The sequence below is a fragment of the Pleurodeles waltl genome, chromosome 6, assembly GCF_031143425.1.
Source record: "Pleurodeles waltl isolate 20211129_DDA chromosome 6, aPleWal1.hap1.20221129, whole genome shotgun sequence".
Lineage (NCBI taxonomy): Eukaryota > Metazoa > Chordata > Amphibia > Caudata > Salamandridae > Pleurodeles > Pleurodeles waltl.
Window position 1 is genome coordinate 212,959,459 of NC_090445.1, and position 16,090 is coordinate 212,975,548.

Sequence of the window (16,090 nt, forward strand, 5' to 3'; positions counted from 1 at the left end):
TTTGTATGACATGTATATTGGCACATTACAATATTTGACCGCAATTCGCTTTGTCTTTGCATTCTTCCGGGGGGATTGTGGGTTGTTACTGTGATATTTTTGACTGCATTGGTGTGTATGTTGTGATATGCGAGGGTGGGGGTGTTTGGTGGGTGTCCCCCTAACTTTTTCCTCCCCCCTACCCCGTGTCGTAGATGAAGTACTCACTGGTATCATCTGCGCCTACGTCGCTGTTGGTCGTAGAGGAGCAGAAAGACCAGGGCAGGGAGGATTTGGAGTTCCGGCTCCATGGAGTCATCGTTCCTCATGGAGTGTGTTCAGGTGAGCGCTTTCCCATAGCGAAAGCTGTTTCCGCCGTGTTTTTATCCACGGAGAATCCGCCCCGGAAAAGGTGGTGGATTGGTGTGTTGAGATAGTGTGGGCGGTACATTGTCTCCCGCCTGTCTGTTGGCGGTGACCGCCAGGCTGTTTGTCTGTACCGCCGTGGCGGGTGGTGTATTAAAGTGGCTGTCTTTGTTGACGGTTTCCGCCAGGGTCATAATTCCCTTTTTTTGTCCGCCGGCCTGTTTGCGGTATTTCCGCACCTTTAACACCGTCCGCCAGGGTTGTAATGACCACCTAAATTTCCTACATTACACTCCACAGCACTACAGGCCACTCCACAACACACCATACCACTCACCTCTGTACCATGCCACTCCATACCACTACACTCTGAACCACTTTAGAACCCTTCACTCCACCCCCCCTTTATACCAATAACTTTTACCTATTCTGAATAGCAGCCACACTAGTGTACAACATAGCTAAAACATTTTGGCAAAGCCGTAGGTGAGACCTATTGGCTAAGCCATTGCTTGTTAATACATAAAAGTCACTCCTAAGTTAGGCCCTAAACACTCCTAGAGCAAGGTACATTGTATTTAAAAAGCAGGACACATGGCTTTACGTTCTATATGTCCTAGTGGTGAAAAACTACTGAAGTTGTTTATCACTACTGTGGGGCCTATCTCTCCCATTGACTAAAACTGGGTTCGTTTATTACATTTAATAAGTCCTAACTTTGCATTGGGAACAGATAGATGTGCTGTTTAGACTCAAATTAATTGTAATGTAAAATTGTCTTTACTGGTAAAGTCAGTTTTTTAGCCACAATTCTGAAAATGTCCCTTTCAGAAAGTTGGCATTTTTGTATCCTACCAATTTATGCCTTCTGCCAGTTGTGGGTCACTTGAATGTGAATGGCTCTGCTGCTGGGGTTTTTGTATTCTTTCCAGACACTGACACAAAAGAAAGACAGACACACACACACACACACACACACACTCTCTCTCTCTCACTCTTTTTCTGTCTTTCTTTCTCTCTCTCTTGATGCGAACCTTTTGTCACCCCAGGCAGCTTGGAGGCGTGACATTGGAAGTGAAGAACTTTCTAGAACTATATATGGGGGGGGGGGGGCATAAAGAAAGGATGCCCCCACCCACAAAGGCTGGCACCAGGTATAAATATTGGACACTCCCCCAGAACCACTCTTCAGTACACTCCTGGACCTATAGGAGATTCAGAAAGAGGACTGCCCTGCTGGGGAAAGAACTGCCTTGCTGACCTACTTTCAGAAAGAGGACTGGACCTGCTCCTTGGGCAAGAGTGATTCCAAGGACTAGTTTGGTGTCCTCTTATGTGAGCGGCAGGGACATACGAGCTCCTGAGGCCTTGCACCCTGTCGCTGGCCTCTGCTGCCCCCCCTTTCACTTTTCCCTGAGTGGTGCCCTCCAGGTCCTTGACTCTTGGTGTAATGCTGGAGTGGCGTCCTACTAGAATCTAAAGTGTGGGTCTTAAAAAAATAATAATAATAATAATCCCAAAAATGTCCCAGAGAACTGACAGGACACCCCACACCAAATCCAATTCACCAACTCCGGTCCACCCCACTTCACTCTAGTCTAATCCACCCCACTCAAATTCAGTCCAATCCAATCTATCTCAATTAGATCCACCCACTCCAGTTCAACCTCCTCCAGTCTATTCCACCCCATCTAATCCACCCACTCAATCCAATTTACTCCACTCCGATCTACCCCGCACCAATCTCCCCCACCACAATTCAATCTAATCTACCACACCCCAATCTAATTCATCCACCCCACCCAACTCTGATCCACCTGACTCTACCCCAATCCAAGCCACCAATCCACCCTCCAGTCCAGTCCAGTCCATCCCATCCCTTCCCAATCCAACATACCCCAATCCAATTTATCCCACCCCACCCCACTCCAGTCTACTCTGATCCACCCAACTGTGCTCCAGTCTAGTCCAACCCAGTTCACTCCACCCCACTCCAATCTAACCTACCCCATTTCAGTCCACATCACTCCAATCCAACCTACCCCAGTTCAGTCTACCTCACTCCAATCTGTCCAGCCCACTCCAGTCCAATCCAACCCACTCCCATACAACCCACCCACTCCAGTCTAATCTACCCCACTCCAGTTCATTCCACCACACTCCAATGAATCCACCCCAATCCAGTCCACCCCACTCCAGGCAATTCCAATTTACCCCCGCTCCAATTAACTACTGCTCCAATCCACCCCATCCAGTCTACCTAAGCTTCCCAACTCCTCTCGAACCACCCCACTGTACTCCAATCCACCCCGCTTTACCCCAGTACACTCTCTACCTCAATCCACTCTAAACCAAATCCAATCCACCCCTCTACCTCAATCCACTACAACCCACTCTACCCTATTTCACTTTGCAACACTACACTCAGACACTCTCTGCTACTGAACTCTAATTCCCTCTGCTCAACTCTGACCACTACTCCCCCTCTCTGACACTCCACACCACAAACTTTTAGCCATGATGAATGGCAGCCACATTGGTGTACAACATGGTAAAAACACATTGCCAAAGCAATAGCTCTTGTATGGGCGAAACCTATTGGCTTTGCCAGTGCTTGTTTTATTTGGGCTTTATGTGTCAGCTCTACCAAAGAGACTTCAGTGTGAAATATCATAGCAACCAAAGTTAGGCCAGACATCTATGTAAAAAATACAAAAAATGTAATTTGCTGAGCATGCTAAAATATTGGATCTTCTTCTGGCTGCCGTTCAGCCATGACTGTAAACTCCTGAGCAGTAATTATTTATTTTAAACATTTGCATAACATGTCTAGATCAGTTTCGATCTGAGAGTGCTTTACATTTGGAACCACTCTGTACTTAAAACAAGTTAGCAGCTATCGATATAAAAAGTTTGGAAAGTACCAGCGACCGAGGATCACATAGTAGATTTGATTCTACTGTACCATTTGACTGTACACAGTTTCTGAGAAAAAAAACATGATATGAGATCTTATGTGGGGAAAAAACAGTGTGGATTAAACTAAAGGTTATTTTTTTACCTATCAGTCTTTTTTTTTTTGTTATGTACCTTCTGATGTGTTACAGTTCCATAATTATTGACAAGAATTGTTTAAACTTGGATGACCATTATTTATTCTTGGAATACGATTTGAAGTATTTCTCTGTGCACTCTTTGTAAACTTACTTTAAGAAAGTCATCATTGAAAACGTGTTTAAGCAATTAAGATAAATCAAAAGTGGTCATTTTTTGTAAAACACATGGACCAAGAACACCCGATTGACATTTGTGTAGGGAAATGAAGAAATAGTGGCACTGTATTATTATGTTGCGGTATGCGGTTTCATTTCAGTTTAATATTCGTTCACTTAAAACAAGGTTTAGTTATAAGGCTTATAGGCGGTCATTCTGACCGCGGCGGGTGGCGGTCGCCGCCCGCCATGCGGTTACCGCCGAATGACCGCACCGCGGTCAAAAGACCGCGGCGGTCATTCCAACTTTCCCGCTGGGCCGGCGGGCGACCGCCAAAATGCCGCCCGCCGGCCCAGCGGGAAAGCCCCTGCAACGAGGAAGCTGGCTCCGAATGGAGCCGGCGGAGTTGCAGGGGTGCGACGGGTGCAGTGGCACCCGTCGCGATTTTCACTGTCTGCAAAGCAGACAGTGAAAATCTTTGTGGGGCCCTGTTAGGGGGCCCCTGCACTGCCCATGCCAGTGGCATGGGCAGTGCAGGGGCCCCCAGGGGCCCCACGGCACCCGTTCCCGCCATCCTGTTTCTGGCGGTGGACACCGCCAGAAACAGGCTGGCGGGAAGGGGGTGGGAATCCCCATGGCGGTGCTGCAAGCAGCGCCGCCATGGCGGATTCCCTGGGCCAGGGGAAAACCGGCGGGAAACCGCTGGTTCCCCTTTTCTGACCGCGGCTTTACCGCCGCGGTCAGAATAGCCCAGGAAGCACCGCCAGCCTGTTGGCGGTGCTTCCGCCGCCCTCCGCCATGGCGGTCATGGACCGCCAGGGTCAGAATGACCCCCATAATGTTTTCTTGATAAACATGCTAATAATGATAAAGGCATATAAAGTCAAGGTTTCTCTTTTACTGTACAATGTCATTCGTTATTACAGCAGTTTTAAAGGGTGGGACTGTGGTTGATGGAATTACATCTTGGTCACTGACAAATATATGGGGTTGCTTCTAACTGTATGCTATAAACTTTTGTTGAAGAAACATATGAAAGATGCTAATTTTAAACAGGCATTGGCAAAGCTGGTAGATCTAGCATTTGCTGTCAGCCTTTTGGCAATTCTTGTTTTGTCATAGGTTTTTGCAAAACGTTTTTTTCCAGGAAGTCACCAGGCCTTCTTCGGTCTCCGAAAATAGCTAAAGGCAAAAATGTTTTTTGGGTCTCAAAAACACAATTACCAAAGTACTCACTGACACTGAAGGGAACTACTTTGTATGGGAATGTGCTTCTTGTGATAGGGGAAGAATGGCATAATTTAAAGTAAAGTCAGCCAAAGAGGGCTGACACACTTTCCTTTGATGCTTGCTGGAGTGGGTGGAAGAAAAATGCGAATGACACAATTACAGAATGACGCGTGGCTTAAAACACCTATAAGTAATTATGTTATACACATAATCAAAGGTCTCAGCTAACACAGACATAAAAGCTAATTGTTCTGCCAGCCTCTTGTCTTAAAGAAAGAAAAGACAGGAAAGAAAAGCAAGCAAGAAAGAAAGAAGGCAAGAAAAAAACAATGTAAGAAGGAAAGAAAACATGAAAGAAAAATGAAATAAGGAATGAAAAGAGAAGGAAAGGCAAAACAATAATGAATAAGAAGGAAAGAAGGAAGAAAAAATATAAGAAAGGAAAGAAAAACGTGTTACAAGTGCTGCAAATTAAATACAATAAAGGTTGGTTCCCAGTTTTGTGCCCCCTGGAGCTACTTCGGAGAGAATATCGGGACCTGACCATGAGGGAGGTCCGCAGGCACTTGCTGGCTATGCAGCACCGCCTTTATGACGCAGGAGACAAAGCAGACAAACTGCTTACCTGGCTAAGTAATTGGGAGATTGTGTCTCACTGGATTCAAAGTATTGTGGACGCGAGGGGTATCCCCCACTTGACGAATGTAGCAATTGCTAAGGCCTCCGCTAGCTATTATGGCATGTTTTACAAGGCATGCCCGTTGGCGAACACCCCCAAATATCCAAGTACTTGGACTCTGGACTTGCAGATGGTACCCTCAATAGACTATATGGCTCCTGAAGATATTACCCTGGAGGAGGTCATGGCGGTCATTGCTAAGTTGAAAACGGGAATTCCGGCAGAATTCCTCAAAAGGTACTCAGGTCTGTTGGCCACTCATATGCTTGACCTCTTTTGCGGGGGCAAGAGACCGTGGCGTGTTGTCTCTGGATCTACAATGTGCAACCATTGTTATGATCCATAAACATGGTAAGCCAGTGACAGACTGCAGCTACAACCATCCCGTCTCCCTGTTGAACACTGAGATGAAGGTGCTCGCTACCATTTTGGCCTTGGGACTCGTGACAGTAATTGTGCCTCTCATCCACAGAGACCAGTATGGTTTCATGCCAGGCAGTTCTACGCGACTTAACCTATGGCGTCTCCATAATTGGCTGCTGGAGGCTGCCCATCGAGAGGACCCCCACATTTTCATGGCACTGGATGCGGAAAAGGAGTCTGATGCCATCTACTGATCCTTTCTCCACCAAATGCTCCGTAAATTTGGTTTGGTCCCCGCTTTCGACAGTGGATATCACTACTGTAGCCGGCCCCCATGGCAGCGGTCTAAGTTAATGGATACTTTAGGTTAACATTTCCCTTACAGTGAGGCACCTGCCATGGCTGCCCTCTGACCCCCTTGTAATTTGCTCTCACTGTCGAGCCACTGGCGGGTTCGATTTGCTCCTTCCTAGACATTTGGGGTTCAGAATCTCAGACATGGCAGAAGAGGAGGAAAAAATCTCTCTCTTTGCAGATGACATTCTGCTTTAAGCCACCGAAACTGAGACCACTATTTCTTCGATCCTTGGTACGTTTGAGTCCCGTGGGGATCACTCTGACTACCACATCAACTTGAACAAGTCGTGATCTGTCATTCCTACATCCCCCTGAACACTGCTGGTCTCCCTTGGGTGCTGCAGGTAGTGACTGAAAGATTTCAATACTTGGGTATATATGTCACGCTCCACAGAGCGCAATGCTTTACTAGAAACTTAACACAGGTGATGCAGTCATTTTGAGAAGATGTGAAGAGATGGCATACGCTGCCCCTTACCCTGTTGTGGAGGGCTGCCATATTTAAGATAATTACTCTTCCAAAACCACTGTATGTCATGCAAAACACCTACTATCCGCTTCCAGCGATGGCATTTGTTGGGTTAGAGAACGATCTGTGCTCCCCACTGTGGAGTGATGGGCATCCCAGAATATCTCTCTCCACACTTCAACGCAACCCCTACAGTAGTGGGATTGCCCTTCCTGATGTTAGAGCCTAGTACTGGGTAGCGCATTTGGTGGCAGTGAATGACTGAGTGTTTGCCCCGCAGGACCACTCCACTTATCAGTTGGAATGCTCCCTATTTCTTCGTCGCTCCTCCCTTCAATTCCTGTACAGAGGAAAGGGAGTGCAACACCTTCTACCAGCTACACAGGTGGCAGTGGAGGTCTGACTGAGGGCCACTGACTGTTGTGGGGTAAGATGACACAGGTGAAGCCGCTTTAGGCAGGTGTGTGGTTGAAGGAAATTGAGAAACTTAGAGGATTTGGCAACTGGGATCTACTGGGAATTTCCCACATAGGCGATTTCTTAGAGGGGGGTGGGCTGATGCTGTTTGCATCGCTCCGACGTGAATGTTCCATATTCCATGCATCATAACTAGTTCCTAAAATATGCCCATCTGCGGCACGCCTGGCTGGCAGAGGGCTTAGAGATGCTGGACTAACTTGAATTCGCCCCAATAGATGGACGGCTTGCGGACCAGTCCTCAAAAGCTATCTCCCTTACGTATAAGACACTCAACAACCACATTCCTGATAGACTGGCTAAACTGAAGGAAACATGGAGGCAGGAGGTGGGAGAGTTGGAAGATGTGGATTGGGTGGTGGCCCTGATGCACCTGAGGGAGGTAGCAATAAAATTCTGCCTGCGCCTGATTCAGCTCAAAATTCTCCATCGAGTATATTATGAATTATGATAGAGGCCAATTACATTGTATGAGACGGGCGACTTCCTCAAACTGTCTTCGGTGTGGGGGAGGTAAGGGAATACTACACAGATTGTGGAGTTGCCCGGATATCCTGAGATACTGGGTGCAAGTGGTGAGAGAGCTGGGAAGGGTGGTAGATGATGCCCTTCCTCTTGACCGTAAGTATATCATGTTGGGAATAAAAGGTGATGTTGATGTTCATAGGGCGGGCTTCTCTTTTGTAATTTGGGACTGGTGGTGGCCAAGCATGATGTAGCACAATATTGGGGGGGTGTCAGAATCCCCATCATTGCAGAAATGGAGGAGAGGGATGGATCTCTACATAACAGCTGAGAGAGTCACATATAAGCCAGGGGATGCCTGTGCAAATTTCAGAAAGTTGGGGGGGGAGGGGGTAGTCAGCGGATCAAGCTAGAAGCTGCACTGTTTATATGATCTGATGTGCACAATTATCTGATGGTGAAGTACGCAGATTGTTTCATGAAATGTTTCTAAAGTTTTCATAACAGACATAAGACCCTCTATCAATGCATTTATATGGACATAGAAACATCAATTATGACATGGTGTGAAAAACCCAAGTATCTTGCGGTGTAATATACATTTTCCTCTTATATAAATGTGCCTGCTTACAATAGGAAGCATAATTCAATGTACAGTGACACATTCCCCTTAGTCGTGCTGCACAGTACAAGTACTTGTGTATACTCCATTCTAACTTTTCCCTAAACATGTGAAGCACAGTTGGAAAGAACTACCTCCTTGGTTGATTATTTAAAATGACCGATGTAAAAGTTAGGCAGCCTATTTAAAAATGTATATATATAACTCATAAAGAAGAAAGGACAGATTTTAAAGGATACAATTGAAATAGACCAGAATCACGGAAAATTTGATAGGTAGCCTAGAATTTCAGCCATTCTTCTACAACAGCTATAAAAATGTAGGACCCATCTTCAATAACAGCAATAAAAAGGAAAGAAAAACTGTAAGCTAGTTGTGATCCTACAGTAACATTGAGAAGCCTTGGGGGATCAAGGGGATATGGTGAAAATACCCTAAATTACATCAAAATGGAAACAGTTTGCAAAATGGTTAGAGAGCTTCAAACTTTATAGTACATTCTTAACAGATAGAACACATGGAACCAATACCTCTACAAAAAATGCAGTGTCCTCTAGGGTTGTTCCACGCCTTGATTGCTTGCCTGACAATCACAATGGCATCATGCAATAGTCTCTTAGCTTCTTCCACGAACTGCTCTGCACCACTTCTCAGTATTATTATGCAGGTCTTTGCTTTTGGACATCCTTTAAAGACGTTATACCTTTCTCCTCCAACTCTAACTTTAGTAAATCAGAAATACAATATAGGCAACAATGATCATAACATTGCACATGCAGTTGTAAGTTCATCCAATGTTGGGTGCTTAACCAACTATAGGTTATGTTACCCAAATGACTCAAAAAGTCAAGTACAACATTTTGAATAAGGATGAAACACTCCAGGAAATAAATTATTATGATATCCAAGTCACATAAAGCGATCTTTTTTTTCCAGATTTCTTTCCTATTCCAAAAGTATCAGTATGTAGTAATCAGGACAAAGTCTTATCTTCTCATGACAAATAAAGTGCTTTGCTGAAGAAGTACACCTTTAAAATTCATTGATTTGATCAGCCCAGCCAATGTGTTTTATTCCTTCCTTTGGAACTTCATCAGAGCTATTATATTAGTCACAAACGGTGTAACTCCTTAGAAGGAGCTGCAAAGAAATCTTTGAAGAGTATCTTTGTCACTTGTAGTCCTTATTGGGAGCCATCATGATGAACATTAATATACAATCATCAGTCCTTTTAGTTTCCAGTGGATTGGAATCACTTTAACCATGAGCCATATTAATAGCTGATAGATGCCCAGAAATAGAATGCCCTATCTTGAGGGATACGACCGACATTCAATCTGATTGTCTTATGAATAATAACTGGAAGTCCAAAAGAAACAGTTGGAAACTGCTCATGGCTGTACAACCACCAGACTAGATATTCTATGAAAAAAACAACAGTATGAAATGTGGGCCCAAGCAGCCAAAATCAAAAGACATTAAGATGCTCACGGAAAGGTGTGTCACGGACAGTCTGGAAAGCTTGTAAAGCTGACATAACAGGCTGTTACATACGCCTAACTATGTGCCAGGATGCACATACCTTGTTCTTGGAATTGAGTGGGGGCAATGTGCTCTCCCGTTTTCACTTTCTCCATCACTGACTGCATACAAAGGAAGATGAGGCCCAGTGGTGGAACTGGTTAAGGGGAATGGGTCAAGAGAGGAAAAAGAGAAACTGCATTACACCACTCTTAGTCATCACTTGTGTTGATGAAGGAAAGGGATACCTTAAATAACTTAGGGCCTGATTTAGAGTTTGGCAGACAGAAAATTTGTCACAAATGTGAGAGATCTTGTCCGCCTTATTACAAGTGCATTAGGATATAGGCCCTCATTATGACCGCCAGGGCCACAGTGGCGGTCTCACCACCGACGGGCCAGCGGTGAAGACTGCCACATTATGAGTGTGGCAGGTTAACCTCTGCCAACCTGCCACATTCCCGGCTGTACGACCAGGGCGGTTAGACTCGCTGGGCCGGAGATTAGCATCTCCGACCCAGCAGTCCAATGAAGTCCCCCTGGTGGTATTAGGAGTCAGCTTTCCACCAGAGTTTCCACAGCGGAAAGGCTACTGGTGACAGGAAATTCATTTCTTGTCACCGGCAGAGGACTCCTACAAACCCCCCTGCAAGCCCAATAACCCCCTACCCCTCCTCCATGCCAGAATCCCCCACATCCCCCTACCAGAACAGTGCCCCTGCATACTCACACACAGACACCTATACGCACCCCGCATACACTTATTCACCAACACTGACATACATGCATTCACTCACAAGCATCCATACATGCACTCACTTCAGCATTCATACACGCATTCAACCACGCATATATACATGCATGCACACACATACACACAGACACACACGTAGACAACACCCACTCACACACGCACACACAACAACCCCCACCCTCCCACCCCTGTCAGATGCCTGACTTATCTTGTCCAGCTAGAAGGTCGTCCGGCAGGGAACAGGAACGGGCACTTCCACCGCTGGCAGCGCCCCACCATCAGGACACCGCCAGGCCGTATTACAGGTCATGATACAGCTGGTGGAGTCCTTTTGGTGGGACAGGCCGGTGGTGGAACCACCCATGCGCCTCTGACCACCAGCACAACTACTGGAGGATTTCTGCTGAAAATATGGCAGAAATCCTGCAGTGCTTGTAATATGGTGGTCGGAAGACCACCAGCCCTGGTAGTCTTCTGGTACCCGTGGCTTTGGTGGTCTTGTAAAAAGAGCGGCAAAGTCGTAATGAGGGCCATAATGTTTGTGACAGAGTACTAATCTGCCAAATTTTAAACCAGGCCCTTAAACTTGGCATAGAAGATTCTGGGCTCAACTCTAATAGGGAATGGATGTTCCTTAGCAATATGTCAATGTAACTTAGCTCTCTGTACTTTGATGTTTAACTTGTAATTGCTGAAACTAAACAAAGAAAGTGTGTGTAGAAATATATGTTTACTAACACCTCTCCATGTGAGTTTTTCTCTAGCTTTCTCATTGTGCACTCAATTTGGAAGATGGTCTTAGCAATTTTTTTGTATGTACCAGAATGCTAACACTTTATATTTTGACATTCATACTAAGCTTGAGCAGCATTGTCCAGGCCTTTGTGTTCTGTCACAGGATAACCCTTAGTAAATGTAACAAACCCTAGTCTTGGAACAGTTCATATTGATGTTCAAAAATAGTTAAAATGTGGTTTCCATTACCAACATTGCTGATTAGGTATCCTAATTCCTAATGTCCCTCAATAGAAATGCATAAAAAAACAAATGAATCTTGAGAAGAAAATGTGACATTTGGTTAGCAAGGTCTTGACTGCAAGACACTGTATTATGATTGCCTAGAAAAGATGCTATTGATTTTGAGGAAGGTTATACCCAGATATCCAAGATAACAGCCATCTCACTTGGCTGTGAGAGTTCCTGGCCTACTGGGAGTTGCAGGTCACTGTCGGCATGTTAGTGCTTTGCCTGCATGGATGCAGCCTCAGTACAGACAGCGCAGACACAATGTAATGACCAGCACAATCCTTCCTTACCTGAAAGCAGCTTAGGGTTAATGGGTTTGGAGTATCGCTGGCTGCACTTTTCCAGTACCATGTGGAAAGCAATGCCTCCAGCCCTGCTTCCTGACACTATGTCACTTAGGAATTTCATTGATGTGAGTAGCCTACAGCATGTTGCCTGCCAAAAATACTGCAGAAAGGACACTTAGCCTAGTAAGGATTCTGGGCCCTGTCCCTGCTTTCACTTCTTTGCTTTCTGCTGCCATTTTTATTGTCAGTCAATTACCTAGAAGTGACCTGGACAGGGACCTGATATGTGGAGCACATAGCCCTCAAATGGAGATGGGCAATCTCTGTATTTGAGTGAAATAGAAGGAATTAGGAAGAAGATAACAAGTACATTGAAGGAAAGTAGATTACAGTGGACGAGGGAGGGTCAGAGAAAACCATCTGAGGTATGCGGAGCAGGTATGGAGAGAAACAGACTGCAGTAGGTCAGGAGAAGCAGAGAGAACCATCAGAGGTGGGCACAGAAGTGGAGGAAAAGAGACTGGAGTTAGCCGGGAGGTACTGACAGGACCATTAGAGGGGCGTGGAGCAGGCATGTAGACCATAGCAGAGCCAGGTTCAGTGTAGCAGGACATCAGAGGTGAGTGGAACAGAAGTGAAGGAGCGCACAAGAGACAGGAGAGCAGTAGAGGAGGAAACAAGGACCAAAGTTAAGGATGGAACTCAGAGGGAAAGAGGGACAAGATAGCAAACCAGATACCTACGAAACAGCAACCAGTGGGCATGAGGTACTGAGGCAGGGATCTTCTACTCCGGAAAGCCCCCAGCATGTGGACATATCTCCTCCACATGCAAAGGGTTCCCTCCCTCATGTGAAAGGATATAGGCCCTCATTATGACATTGGCAATATGTACCGCTTACCTCCATGCTGACTGCTGCCCACATACCGCCGCCACAGTGGATTACCGCTACCCATATTATGACACACACATAGCAATCCGTCACTATACAGCCACACACACAAGTCCACCAGCCCAAAGGTCAGTGATAAACTGGCGGTATCCAAACCCACACCGTTACGCCAACAGAACTACGCCCACAACATTGTGACCCACGAATCACTGCTGCAGACATTCAATGGCGATAAACCATTGGCGCTACATACCGCCGCGCTCAAAATACACACACACACATACAAAACAACACTACATTGGACAATTCAAATAACACACACCTGACCCACACCACTATAAAACACCCACCCACATTACCCACAACCCTTTATGACTACAAACAAGTGCCACAAGAGAGATAGCAAGACCACAGCCAGACTCCACCATTACCTATACACCATCCATGCACCTTACATCACACACCCCAACACATCACCCCCCACAGCCTAACCCACACCACTCAAACTACACCCATGGCACCACAACGACACCCCAGGTTCTCAGAGGAGGAGCTAAAGTTCATGGTGGAGGAAATCACCCGGATAGAGCCACAGCTATTCAGATCACAGGTGCAGCAGACATCCATTGCTAGGAAGATGGAGCTATGGCGGAGAATCGTGGACAGGGTCAACACCGTGGGACAGCACCCGAGAACAAAGGATGACATCAGGAAGAGGTGGAACGACCTACGGGGGAAGGTGCGTTCTGTGGTAGCAAGACACCAAATAGCTTTACAGAGGACTGGCGGTGGACCCCCACCTCCTCCCCCACAACTAACAACATGGGAGGAGCAAGTCTTGGCAATCATGCATCCTGAGGGCCTGGCAGGAGTAGCAGGAGGACTGGACTCTGGTAAGTCAAATCTCTATTACTATCACCCCCCTACCTGCATACCATCACATACCCTCACCCTTACCCTCACTCCCATCTCTCCACAACCTCCCACACACCCCACCATCACAACCCACCCCTCCCAATACCAAGCCCTGCATGCTCTATCAAAGTATGGACCCCCATCACTGACCTGCATGGACACCCATCACTAAAGCATGCACACTAGAGGGAAACAGCAAGCCCACCAAATAATTACTCACACAAGGCAAAGCTGGCAGGGCAATAACAACCATAGAGGGCAACACACCCATGCACAAGATGTCACACGCAGAAACAATAACACTGCATTTATATCCCCACAGGTCCCCCAGCCAACGTCACCAGAGAAGGAGGTGCCAGCAACATCCAGTCCCCCCCCAGAAGAGGCCCACAGTGATGACAGCAGCTCTGGATGCCTGGATCTGGATGACCAACCTGGCCCATCAGGGATCTCCGGAGAGTCGGTTACCCAGGCACATCCCCATACCACCAAAGAGCCCCCCCCTCAGGAAAACCAGCACAGTACCCACCCAGTGGGCCCATACCTCTATCCCCAGGACATGTCAATCAGCATTGTGTCCACCTCTACAGGGACCCCAGGCCACCCCACAAACACAGGGCGATCAGCGACCTGGGGTCAGTGGCAATGGGCACACGGTTCAGGGGACAGAGGCACAGACGAGAGGGAAGATGGGAGGACTGCTGTGCGACAGGCCCAGGGAACCGACTCTCCAGGAGGCACTGACCAAGATCCTGGGAGCATACCACCATTCCCAGGAGACAATGGGCCAGATACTGGACAAGATGCAGGAGAACCAACGGCTGCAGGAGGGACAGTACCTGGGGATCAGGGACGACTTGAAGTCCATTAACACCACCCTGGTCTCCATTGCAGGGGTTGCTGGCAGACATGGCCAACAGTATGAGGGAGGCAGTGGCACAGCACCGGGCTCCTACCACTAGCCAAACCAATGAACAGCCCTCCACCTCCGCTGCCGCTAGTGGACAGGAGGCCCCGCCACAGGACCAACAGGCCACCAGAACCCCTCCCCCTGCAGAAGGAGAACCACCCCGCAAACGTTCCCTGCAATTCAGGCAGAAGTCAGAGACTATTGCCAAGACCCCACCAGGAAATAAGACTCTCCTGATTGTCACCCTTGTGTCCCACCCTGTCACCCAGTCCATCTTGAACTGCCATTGCTCCACTTCCTTTGCCCCCTTAAACAATGCACCTGTGATCCACATAGACTGGACTCTATCCTGGTCTTTCCTCCATCATCTCCCCAGCCCACTGCACATCACCCTCTACTTATTAGCACTTAAGTAAACATCATTTGAAAAAATACAAGTATGGAGTCTGTCAAATGATTGAACTATGTATTCGTTTAACAAGCTTTAAACACTGCAATAACTATGTATTCGTTTAACACGCTTTAAACACAGCAATACAACTGTACAGTAATGTATACATAGGAATGACCTGTAGTTGCAGTCAACACACCAGGAGCGATAGTGGGGCACAAATATCTGCAAATAGAGATGCCAAAGGGTACAGTAAGTGGCCATAGAAGTGGGAAAATCAGGCTGCCAGTGACAATGTCAAACACAAAACTGCCAATTAAAAGTGAAGTTACACTGTCTTACCTGTGTGTCATTGGAAGTATTGACAAATTCTTGCACTTCTGTTGTCCTCATCCTCTGCCTCCTCATCTTCACTGTCCACAGGGTCCACTGCTGCCACACGCCCATCTCCAGTCTCATCCTCCCGCAGAAAAGGCACCTGGCGACGTAAGGCAAGGTTGTGCAACATACACCATGCCATGATGATCTGGTAGACCTTCTTGGGCGAGTAGCACAGGGAACCACCTGTCAGATGGAGGCAACAAAACCTAGCCTTCAGGTGGCTGAATGTCCTCTCTATGATTCTTCTTGTTCGCCCATGTGCCTCATTGTAACGTTCCTCTGCCCTTGCCCTGGGATTCCACACAGGGGTCAGTAGCCATGAGAGGTTGGGATAACCAGAGTCACCTGCAAATATTGAGGGACAACTGTTAGACACACACTAACTCTTAGGGCCCACACCAAACCCATACACCAACATCCACTGGGTGGGAACTAGGGTTCACCTATTAGCCACACCCGGTGCCTCTGGAGTTGAGCCATCACATATGGGATGCTGCTATTCCTCAGGATAAAGGCATCATGCACAGACTCAGGATACTTTGTATTGACATGGGAGATGTATTAGTCCGCCAGGCACACTATCTGCACATTCATTGAGTGAAAGCTCTTTCGATTTCTGAACACCTGTTCATTTCTCCCGGGGGGGGGGGCAAATGCAATATGTGTACCATCAATAGCCCCAATAATGTTGGGGATATGTCCCATTGCATAGAAATCAGCTTTCACTGTGGGCAAATCCTCCACCTGGGGGAAAACGATGTAGCTGTGCATGTGTTTAATCAGGGCAGACAAC